Source organism: Alosa pseudoharengus, unplaced genomic scaffold (assembly GCF_046254945.1).
Source record: "Alosa pseudoharengus isolate Yale_2024_CS ecotype anadromous, Long Island Sound unplaced genomic scaffold, YU_APseudo_1.1 YU_APseudo_1.1_scf_16, whole genome shotgun sequence".
NCBI lineage: Eukaryota > Metazoa > Chordata > Actinopteri > Clupeiformes > Clupeidae > Alosa > Alosa pseudoharengus.
In genome coordinates this window covers 6,895,975-6,908,150 of record NW_027468630.1, presented here as the reverse complement: position 1 = coordinate 6,908,150, position 12,176 = coordinate 6,895,975, and positions in this window count along the sequence as shown.

Below are 12,176 nucleotides of genomic sequence, written 5' to 3'. Positions count from 1 at the left end.
AGTGGACACACTTCCTCCATTGTAGACACCTTGATTGATTTCTCTCCCACAAACACCTTTCCTCATCTCTTACTCACAGTATCTCATAGTGACGCTTGCATTACATCCATGCACTAAAATACATTCTTCCTTTACATTTTCTCCCCTGGACATCTTATTGTTGACTGTAGTTCTTTAATTATTTTTGATTACTTTTAAATATTTTTTAAATTAAACCTTTAAATAATGCTTAAAGCCTGCGTCAATGAGGCAGAAGCACTTCTTAGTCAAATGTACTTGTTGTGCACAAAGGCTGCTTTGTTGGGGATTTTGTGTTTGTTTGTTGTTGATGTTGTTGTTGTTGTCGTCGTTGTCGTTGTTGTTGCGTACCTCATGTTGTGTAATGTTAATTAGGCATGGTTGTGGATGGGCCACTGTGGGACATGTGTATCTATACTTCTCCTGTGTGCATCTAACTAAAGCACATTAGTCTGTTGCTGTGTATCTATACTTCTCCTGTGTGCATCTAACTAAAGCACATTAGTCTGTTGCTGTTGATTTGAAAGAGTCATTCAAATGGCGCATGTGTTTATGGTTTTGTTGCAATAATTACATTTTTAGAAAGGATTGTTGAGTTTTGATTGCAGTGTTTCATTTTGGTATAAATGTGAGTTGTTTATCTCCAAGTGCTATGTCTTATTTGGCTGTGTTTAGAGTTTTTACATAATGAGCCAAATTCTTAAAAAAGTATGTAAGCAATTAGGCAAAACCTATTTTGTGTTCCAGTCACTGTATATGGATATACTACGAGCTCCTTACAGTAACTTATTTTATCGGACAGCAGATGGCGACATAACCCTGTGACTTGATAGATGTAAAATATCCTGTCTCTCTCTCTCTCTCTCTCTCTCTCTCTCTCTCTCTCTCTCTCTCTCTCTCACACACACACACACTCTCTTTTCTCTCAATGTCTCTATTTTGCCACCTTTCTCCTTCATTCTCTTACAGTCATGTTATTCTTTCATCTGTGAAGAGCAGCATATTTCTTCATGAACTTATGTATTTACACATCATGATCCATATTTCTTCTTACTGTAAGGGGATGCTTGAAAACGGAGTCAATTGCAAAGCAAGATCTCTACTGCCCCAATCTTCAGAGCAGAGATGGGATTGCTACCATGACAGCCATCACACTTCTTCAGTAATGGGATTAAAAACATAGGATGATGTCTGTTGATGATCTGTCTGTTTGTCAGTCTAAAACTAAAAATAGTTCAACGTCATTCATCATTACACAGTAGTACTGTGTGGTGTGGTGTGGTGTGGTGTGATGTGTGTGTGTGTGTGTGTGTGTGTGTGTGTGTGTGTTGGAGAGAGAAGGACAAGAGAGAGAGAGAGTATGTAGGTGTGTGATAATTAATTGTCTCCTTAGACACATACATAATTAATTTACCAATTATTGTTTTTTCATGGTCAAATGATTGGACTGCTAGTGTGAGTGAGTGTGTGTGCCTAGGTATGCACAAACATGACCGTGTGTGTGGGTGTGTGCAGAAAGGGTCATCTATTAGTGATGAAACATTTAAGGGTCAGTTCTTCCACCCACACACACACAAGCAGCAGAAGGTAGCGAAAAAGCAGTCAACACACACTCACACACACACACACACACACACACACAGACACACACACAAACACACACACACACACACACACACACACAGTAGGATGGCACGTATGGCTGAGCCTAAAAAAATGAATTCCTGAGGATGCTGCATTAGGTAAATGCACCAAGCTCATTTTTCATTATTCTGGAAAAAGTGACTTATAGTGTGGCTTGGAAGAACACCAAGAGGGAGAGAGAGAGGGAAAGAGAGAGAGAGAGAGAGAGAGAGAGACAAGGGGTGAGATTTAAGTGTATAATTCCATTCTTATGTGTTTTCTCCAATCCTTCAGTATTCGATACTACCTATCTTTCTATCCTCTTATCACCCGCTCTTCTCCTCCTCTCCTGTTCTCATCCTGATCTGTAATCCTCCTCCTCTCTCTCTCTCTCTCTCTCTCTCTCTCTTTCTCTCTCTCTCTCTCTCTTTCTCTCTCTCTCCCCTATTTCAGAGCCCCATGGTGAGTGTATCAGTGAGAGAAACCCCACTTTGGTTCTGATACAACGATGTGGGGTGTTGCAGGGAGGGACACACACACACACACACACACACACACACACACACACACAATCGTCCCCATGGTGGATCAGGTCCTCTGTGGGGGCTCCTTGATGAGGCCTGGGGGGTTGCACTTTTCCAGGTGAGTGGCTGGGAATTAAATTCTGTTGCTGCAAAATGGGCAGGTTTCTCATGAGCAAGCATCACGGGGCAGATGAGAAGACACACCATAATGTTTTTGACCAACCCAGAGGTCAGGCTCCCAGCTATCAACAAGAGCTTGTTAGCTGGCTGTAATAGGATCAAATAAATGGTGTGCTTGTGCTACTCTTTCTCATCGACTCTTTGGCATCGAGCACACACTCCCTCTCTCCTTTTTCTCTCTCTCCCACAGACACACATTTTTGAAATTGACCCAGTCGAAAACTCACAATCACTCTCTCCCGTGAAAGAGCACATAGAGAGAAAGAATACAGTACACAGACACACACAAGCACACACACACACACACACACAAACACATAAATACACACACACACACACACAGACACACACACACACACACAATAACACAGGGGCCTTGGCTTTGTTCTGGGGCCGGTGGCCATTTATCTAACGGCCTCCAGTCTCCATTTACTTCCAGATTGCGGGTGACTGCTGACCTCCAGACCCCAATCCGCACAGGGCCCAGAGGAGGGCCCATCAATACTGGCAGCAGCTTGTTTTTGTCCCTGCCCTCCTGGATAAATGATGCCATTGGCTGGCACTCACAAACCCATGCACACACACACACACACACACACTCACGCACACACGCACGCACACTATACACACGCACGCACGCACACACACACACACACACACAATTCCACAAAGTCTCATTCTTATACAGACACAAACATACACACACACACATCCACAGAGTGAAAAGTCCACATTGTGCATACACATTTGATTGCACAGGTACACACAAATACGCAGATATGCACACAATTACATGTGTACACATTTGCATGCACATATCTCCATACACACAGACACAAACGAGGACAAACACCACACACACACACACTCTACATAACGCTCCTGGCCTGATATAGCCACAGACACCTGGCCCCCTTGCTCAGTTGATGAAGTGGCTCCTTACAGCAGCAGCAGCCTTGCTTCTCAGAACGCCGGCCAATTCGCAGGCCTTGGCTGCGCAAAAAGACAGAAACCCACCAGGGACCCAAGGAGGAGACTATCCTCCCCTCCCTCTCTCCCTCCCTCTCTCCCTCCACCTCTCGTCCTCTGCCTTATTCCTTCCATCCCAGCGCCCCCCCCCCCCCCCCTCCTGCCCGCTCTGGTCTTTTAGCCCTCGTTACAGATGCAGGTCGCCCTCCCGCTTCCCGCACAGTGACCTGGCCTCCATCACCACGCTGGTAATGTATTCATCTCATCCTCTGGCCGGCCAAAGGGTCGGAACCTTATCTATTGAGCGTTTGTACCGCTGTCATCTCCCTGGCCAGAAACCATAACTTCTCCTTGGAAGGCTGCAAGAGAGAGAGAGAGAGAGAGAGAGAGAGAGAGAGAGAGAGAGCGACACAGAAAAGGAGGGAGAATGAGAGAGTGGGAAGGAAGGAGAAAAGGGAAGAGGGGTAGAGTGAGAGATACAGGGAGAAAGAGAGAGAAAGAGAGTAGGAAAGAGGGAGAAGGAAAGGGGGAGCAGTGAGAGACAGAGAGAGAGGAAAAGAAGGGAGAGCAAGAGAGAGAGTGAGGGAGAGGAGAGGGAGAGAGAGACAGAAAAAAAGAGAGAATGAGAGAGTGGGAAGGACGGAAGGGAGAGATACAGGGAGAAAGAGAGAGAGGGGAGCAGGGAGAGATGGAAAGTGAACAAAAGAGAGAGAAAGAGGGAGAGAGAGAGAGACAGAGAAAGAGAAATACTCCTCTACATGGTCTGTGCTTGCTGGCCACCACACAACACCTGAAGAAATAAATAAAGGAAGTGCTTAAGAGGGATTTGCACTAAAAGCCTGTTATGGAATGCCAACTAATCTTTGTGACAGAGCATGGAAAAAAATGAAACTGCTTGAAGGTATGGAGGGAATTTCCTCTCACAATGCTATGCTTTGAAACACCTTTAACTCTGTACCTCAGCAATGCAGAATCCAAAGCTATCCAAAGAATCCAAAGCTACAAACTATCTGTTTAAAGATACTATGCAAGATTTTCACCTTTACAAAGCCAATTTGATGGTAAACGACCTTGTAATAGGCGAATCGTTCACCTAGCATAGCTATAGAGCATAGACGTAGTGATGGGGGGGGGGGGGGGGGTTAGTGGGGGGGGGCCCTGATGGCTTTACACCGTGACATTATCTCCCTAACTAACCCCCATACCGCGCAGAGGAAGTGTTCTACAATGCATCCGTTAGATGTTGCAGAAGGGGTTCGCCGGACTCCAGTTAATTAAGCACATCAGTTTCTTAATGTGATCAATTTTAATTAAAGTGAATTTTAATCGGGTGCAGGAGAGGAATGGGGGGGGGGGCTGCAGTGAGAGGGTGCTTAATTCAGTCAGTCAGACGCATGTGCTGCCCAGAGCACTACTCACCCTTGCTCCGCGAATACTAACTCACACATGTATGTAAATTTGTGTTGGTTGACACACACACACACACACACACACTTGCATTTTGCACAGACTCACAAACCGACATGAGCACACCAATGTATCAGAGCACAGTGCACACACACACACACACACACACACACACACAGACTACACCACCACCCCCTTTTCACTTCAGATTTGCTCGCACCTAATTAATATGGATGGGGCATTAAGCCTTTTGGACTCTGGTGGCTCTCATTTCATGACTATTAATGATTTTAATGAACTGGTCTAATAAGGCACTTTTCTCTCCCATGCTTTAAAGTGCAATCCACTGCTCATTCGCCTGGTAATGGGGTTGGAGGCCTTGGAAAGGCTTTAACACGCATTGTGAGGCAAAGCTGAGGAAAATACACATACTCTCTGGAATTCTGTTCAGGGGGTGAAGAAGATGCTGTTTATATAACGTATAAAGGAGGCGCATGTGGATGACTGAACCAGTAATCTCTCATTATCTCCATTCAGAATTGTGGTTTTAGAGGCACATGTATACATCACTTTTCAAGCATGTAAAGTTGTGTATAAGGTCATTCTGAAGTATATGTTGCATTTTATTCAGAATTCAATGGATCTGTTGTGTCAGAAATGTATTAAGAAATATGGAAAATACTTCAGAAAAGATTGCTAAATGCTGTAGGCCCATTAACAAAGTTTCCAAACAATTTAACTTGTAATGTCTCAACGGTGTCTCATTGTTGTTGTTGTCCTGTTGTCCTAAAAACACAACACACTTCTGCTGCTCTTACATAACTTGCACCACTATGCCACTTGCTTACTTAGGTCAAACAGAACTACCTCAGCCATTTATTGGCCTGACTTTGCAGTATTATATTGACTGTCTATGCACAATTGCACAATTTCAACCCAATTGTGCTGCTCTTATTTCTTCATTGTATGTGCCTTCTTATTTACTTTTTATTGTTTACTTGAATGTTATGTTTGTCTGTGGACTTAATTGGTAAAATATGTCTTGTCTCCACCATGGGATAGTGAGAAACGTAATTTCGATCTTTTTGTATGTCTTGGCATGTGAAGAAATTGACAATAAAGCAGACTTTGACTTTGACTTTGATTCTAATCTAACACAACAGAACCCCACCATCTGCTCTAGAGGAAAGGAAAACAGAAATAAACATAAATTAGAATTTATAACAAAACCCCAAACCCTTAATGAGAAAGGAATCCTTATTCATGGTAAATGAAACATTTTATTATCTAAAGCACTCACAATTATTAAGACCTCAGCCTGTATTTCATTAGCTTGTTTGTTTGTGATCCATTATAACAAACAAAGCAGCCTTTACACAAGAAAACCTTGATTCCAAGTCATTATGACAGAGGTCATCAGATTTACTTTATGACATGACATGACATTCACATGACATTTATAAACATATTATGAAGGAGAAGCTGGATTATTATAACACATTTTTACAATATGAACTGTCAATTACACACACTCACACATACACACTCACAGTACAGCACAGGAATCATTCTTATCTCAGATCAACATTTTTTTCCTGTCTGTTGAAGCGTTTTCCTGTCTGATGATCTTCCACATCCATTGAACAAATTTCAACAAAATGTCTTACCATTTGATGTCTTTTCGAAAAGCAGACAATTCTCTATAATGTAATATTCGTGATCCTGATTCCTGTTCTCTTTTCTCTGTGTACCCAGAGGGGGATGATGATTAGGCCTGGGTGCACTCAGCCTTGGCCCACTCCATCTTTTCCTGGTATCCCTTTTCTTGTGCTTTATGGTAATGGTTTCCTCAGACTTGTTGACCTTGGGTGTAAATTTACGGCCTAATATGTCCATCTGCTCCATAAAAGATGCATGGCATGGAAGTGCATCAGTTATATGTATACATATAACACACACACACACACACACACACACACACACACAGGAGAGAATAGATTTAAAACGCAGTGTTAGCATTCATGAGGATATTTCCATGCATGCATACACTCCTGCTATGCATTATTTACGGCCAGCATCAAACTAAGTGAAAGCTAAGCAAGTTTGAAAGGTGTTTTAAGTCCACAGTGGCACGGGTGAAGGGGGGCGGGGGGGTAGCAGGTACCATAATCAAGAGTCGTTTGCTATTAGCTGCAGGACATCAGTAACCTGAGCAAAGCATAATGTGCCCCCCCCCACCCCACACCCCATAACTCTGTCATAGATTTTGTAGTCAAATTTTCATTCACTGATATATTGATAAAGAGCTCATGTGTAAACAAAACGTGTAAAACACAAAGGTGAAAGCACGGAAATGCCCCAGGACAAACAAACACACAAACACACACACATGCACCCATAACACTCACATAGACAACAGGACAGCATGCATCAAGAAATTATTTTCTTGACTATCTCCGTACAACAACATTATAGTTTCATGGTGCACACATACATACAGTATTATAATTGAGAATATTGTAGTATAAATCAGTCTTTCAATTACTGAATAGTGTTGAGGTTTGCTGCATAAGATGGAGGCCTGCATGGCCGCCACGCCACCTTAATGCAGCCCTTAATGAATTCCGTGTGAAAAATGTGAGTGCGGTTTAGAACGTTATTCATGCCTGCAGATTAGCTGTTTACTCCTGCCGTCGACACATAAATATTTCATCCAATCGTTATTGGCTTCCTCTGAGACTAACCACTGCTGTTACTGCCTTGCCGCTCTTTTTTTTAATTAACCAAGTTTGTTAATTAGGTGTGCTGCAGCAATAAGCCTGCAAACAGCCTGGTGGGATAATAACATTCAGTAGCTGTTTCATGAAGTGTGTGTGTGTGTGTGTGTGTGTGTGAGTGTGTGGTGATTGTCTATTTGGATACGGTTGTGTGTGGGCGTTACAAAAGTAGTGAAAAATATTCACTGACATATGCCAGTTAGGTTGAAAATATTAATGTTAATTGGTGTTTTATTTAATTTTTTATTGACGCTACGGTTTTAATGTGGAAAGTTTTTTTTTTTTTTTTTACAAAGACATAATCAACAAAATTATACTATGGACTGGATAAGTTATTATATACTCTAGGAATGTACATTATTTGTCTATAATCGTATAGCTAGGAAGTAGTTTGTTGAGTGCTTTATCTTTTCATATCAATTCACCACCATTTTATAGAAAATGAATATGATTATTTCATCATATTCATGCAAAGTCACACAACAAACAGTCAGAGGAAGAAAAAGAAAGAAAAAGGGGGTCACTGTGCAGAATGAAGGGGACTAGCATTTATTTACTGGACACGTGGAAGAACATGCTAGCTAGACTTGCATGAAGGATTTACTTTGACAGCTAAACAAGCAGGGCAAATGGAATCGTGTGCAGATCCATATCAAACAATGCGCTTTCTGCGTCTGCATCTTTCGGCAGGTAATTCTCCCCATGTCAATACATCATACCGTCGCCAAATTGAGTTTGGTGCATACAAAGGGGAGACGTAAATGAGACAGATAGGGAAATCAATCTTGAGACAGACAACCTCTCACACGTTCACACTGCCGCCCTGTGTCATTGTAAACAGCATACATAACAGTGACGTGTTGACACCATAACAGTCAACATTGAGACTATTTTAAAACCACTGTTGCAAAAGAAACAGGGATTGTGAATAATATACATATATATATATATATATATATATACATATATATATATATATATATATATATATAATATATATATATATATATATATATATATACATATATATAGAGAGAGAGAGGGAGAGAGAGAGAGAGAGAGAGAGAGAGAGAGAGAGAGAGGGGAGTTGTTTCTGATGGCCCCTCTGTATTGACTCTACCTTCTCTCATCAGCGACCCTCAGTCCAGCCATCCCAATTTCCGGAGCAGGGACAGAAACTAATTAGCCATCCTGTCAAAAGAGGGACAGGGAAGTAGGAAAAGAATGGGGAATTCACGGGGCAGCTGACAGATCAGACAGGGTTGGAGAAGGAGAAGTATTGAATCTGTCTGGCCAGGAAAAAGCAGAAAAAGCTACAGGTATAATTTCCTAGCCGTCTTCAAATATAGGATTAGTTTAGCGATCTTGAATGGTTTAGTAGGTGGTGGTGGTGTGTGTGTGTGTGTGTGTGTGTGTGTGAAGGGGAGCTGTATGCAGTCCAAAAACGCATGCGCCTGAAATGGAAAATGCCACTGAGGTGAGACTGTGAGGAGAGAAGGGGGAGGCATCAGTAACGCTCTGGGAGGATGGCTAATGCTGCTACTGCTGCTGCTGCTGCTGTTGCTGTTGCTGCCGTGGCTGCAGCTACTTCCTCACCCTCCCCCCCTCCTCACCCCCTACTGCCACCCCATCCCCACCCTCCCTCTTTCTCTCCTTGCCATCGATTCCCTCCAAATTATTTCTGCTTCAGGGAGAATGTGTTGGTCCGCTGGGCATCATGAGAGACAGCTGTAGGTGATGAAGTGTTGTGTGTGGAGCGGAGGAGCTCTGAATGCATAATGCCAGCGATCACACCCCACCGCTAGCACAGACAGCGCATTTTTTGTTGTTGCTTATTCTCCTCAAACAAGTCAAAAAACATGGCAGACACTCCTGCATTTATGCGATTTTCCTGAGAAAATCTCCGATGTGTCGGGCATTTTACAGTTAATGTTCGAGCAACACACACAGCCAAAACCTGGTAAACATGCAGAGAAATTGCTTTGAGGAACCAGCTCCCATCCAGGGAAATATGAAGCAGTGCGATGCAAACATATAATCCAAGAGAAGTATTACATTTCTCATTACAACTGACTGGAGAGAGCATTTCTGCTTGGTTCCAGAGTGTGCCTTCGAACTCATTAAAGGTATCCATTTAGAAAAGGAAAACTCGACCAAATGCAACGCTGCCTTTTCTCTCTGTTTATTGAGTGTGTGCAGGAAGTGTGTGGGAGCCGAGAGCAAAGAGCATGACAGGAATTAACCGTAATTGAAATGCAGAGCAAAGGGATTTTTCAAATGTGTTCCGTCAGCAATAACACTCAACACCTAGGCAGGGGCAATAAATTCTTCATACTCAATGAAACCACGCTGCACAGCAGTGCAGGCCACTGTTCAAAAGGAGTCTGGAGCCAAATGAGATTTTAGACCATTGTGTTTGTGCCTGCGTCTCAAAGACATTGTATGCGGTCAAGTTTCCGTTTCTCAATGAGGAGTTACACAACAGTGTCAGACAGGCAGGACATCGGTGACCATCTTACAGGACAAGCCCTTGGGGAGCGGAGCCAGCTCAATTTTAGAAGACCATTTTTAAAGGGACACCAGGCAAGCCTGATGCTTTTTCTCTATAAAACTCCCCCTCGCTCGGTCTGAAGCTCTTTTCCTTTTCTTTGCATCTTCCGTCAAGGGTTTTCGCTGCTTCTTCACCGCCTCTGCCATTATACACACGTTTGCAACAATCGCTAGCGTCTCGTTAGCCTGCCTCTGTGCTGTGGATGCAGGATGTAAACTGATCCTGCTTCGGTCGGCGGGTACGATACACTGAACTTGCAAGCGGGATATTCTTCCTACAGGCAGTAGGGGGGGGCGAGAGAGTCTTCATTCGCCCTGTAATGAGTAATTTAACCATATAACGACTTACGAAGATGAGTAATTAACACGAAAACGTTGCCTGGTGTCCCTTTAAAGAGGCGCACGGCATCTGAAACATGCTAACTCATGTCCACTTTGTCCAACTTGTCCATTTCCTCTAAACAGGCCTCCTCCTCCTGGCCTATGCCGCTGCTCCTCCCGAGCTGCCTGGGGGTCCCTACCCCATCCCATCCGATTCCATCCAGTCCCAACCTCCATGTGGAACCTGGGCCATCTGGGACCTAGCCAAGACCCCCGTCACAAGGAGCCATCCTGCGAGTTAACCTCCAGCGCCGGGCCCCCTTTCATGGAGTTGATAGACCCGGGCACGGCTCACCAATCTTGGGGACCTGTGGGACCGTGAGAACCCATCCTCAGGGTACAGAGAGCTGTGATTCGTGCTCTTTCTCAGCCCTTGAGGCTGTCGGTGGGTTGGTGATGGTGGTGGTGATGATGGGGGGGGGTCCTGCTTGAAAGAAGGGAGCGTAGGAGCTTGAGTTGGATTTCTTTGTATACAGTACGTGGGGGGTTGTCACACCAGCCTCGGCTGTTCGCTCTCGAGCACAGCTTCCTTGCCTTCCACACTCTCTGATCCTCATCCCCAGGAAAATGAGTTGGTTTTTTCTGCCACTTGTTCAAAGGGAAATATTCATTAGCTCCTCCTTGGAAGTCAGCTACTCAACAGAAGATATAGGCCAAGTAATACTTGTGCCCTACTTTTTAATCACATCTGGAGTACCCCATTAAATGTAAATTACAAGGGGGAATTATTTACAAATAACTTGCTTCAAAGTCAGATACATGCAGCTTCAGTAAGGCAGCACAAAGACAGCATTCAATATAATATTCTGTTATTATCAAATAATAATCACATGATGAGTAAATCGCATACTTAGGAGGGCAATTTCAAATCTGCTGATCTTACAGTATAAGATCAGATGAGATTTTATTATTTCCTAGCTTACTTGATCATTTTAACACAATAAGGATACAATGGACTGACACAATTAGATCTGTTAAAAAACTGTTGCATTGTGTGTGAATGGCACACAATAGAGAGTAAGTTTGTTAAATAGGCTGTTAGCAGATGATTTTGTTGAAGAAAAATGGCATTAACCTTTAGTACGCTTTTGTGAAACACTTCAGTGTCAGGGAAATCGCCAGCATTCTGTCATGCCATCCTATTATTCTGTGAATGTTTCAGTCTCAGTTTCAGTAATAGTATTGTTCAGTGAGATCATTCCAGAGCTGCACACTCTTTGGAAATTCATTCCTATGGAATTCAGATATTTACAATTGTGGCTATCAGGTAGCCTACTGTATCTATGTATCAAAATCAGCAGCTGGTGGTCAAAGACTATGTATTAATCAACTTAGCTGCTGTTTTAAATATCACATAATCTGGTAAAATCAGTACTGACTAACTGCAGTTGCTTTTAGGTTGAGAAATGTTTTGATGCGTTAACTTAAGGTCTCTGAGGTAGAAACTTTAGATAAGGACAAGCTGAGGAGCTTTTATTCGAGGAATGTAGTTCACCAAGGCTGACAATGGCTTGCAAAAGAGACATTCTTTTTCTTTTCCTTTCATGCGTAGGAGGCACTCAGGTCATGGAAGCACTTGGGTCATGGAAGTTTCAGCCTCTTATTGTGTTTCCGATCTCACTTTTGAAACTCCAGCAGAGTTCTGTCCACTTCTCTACGAGCTACGAAGTACGAGGACTGAATACCGCGGCCCTGTGGACGTTTAAGCTCTGGTGTTGTGATACCGCGGGGCGCGTTGAAGGAGACA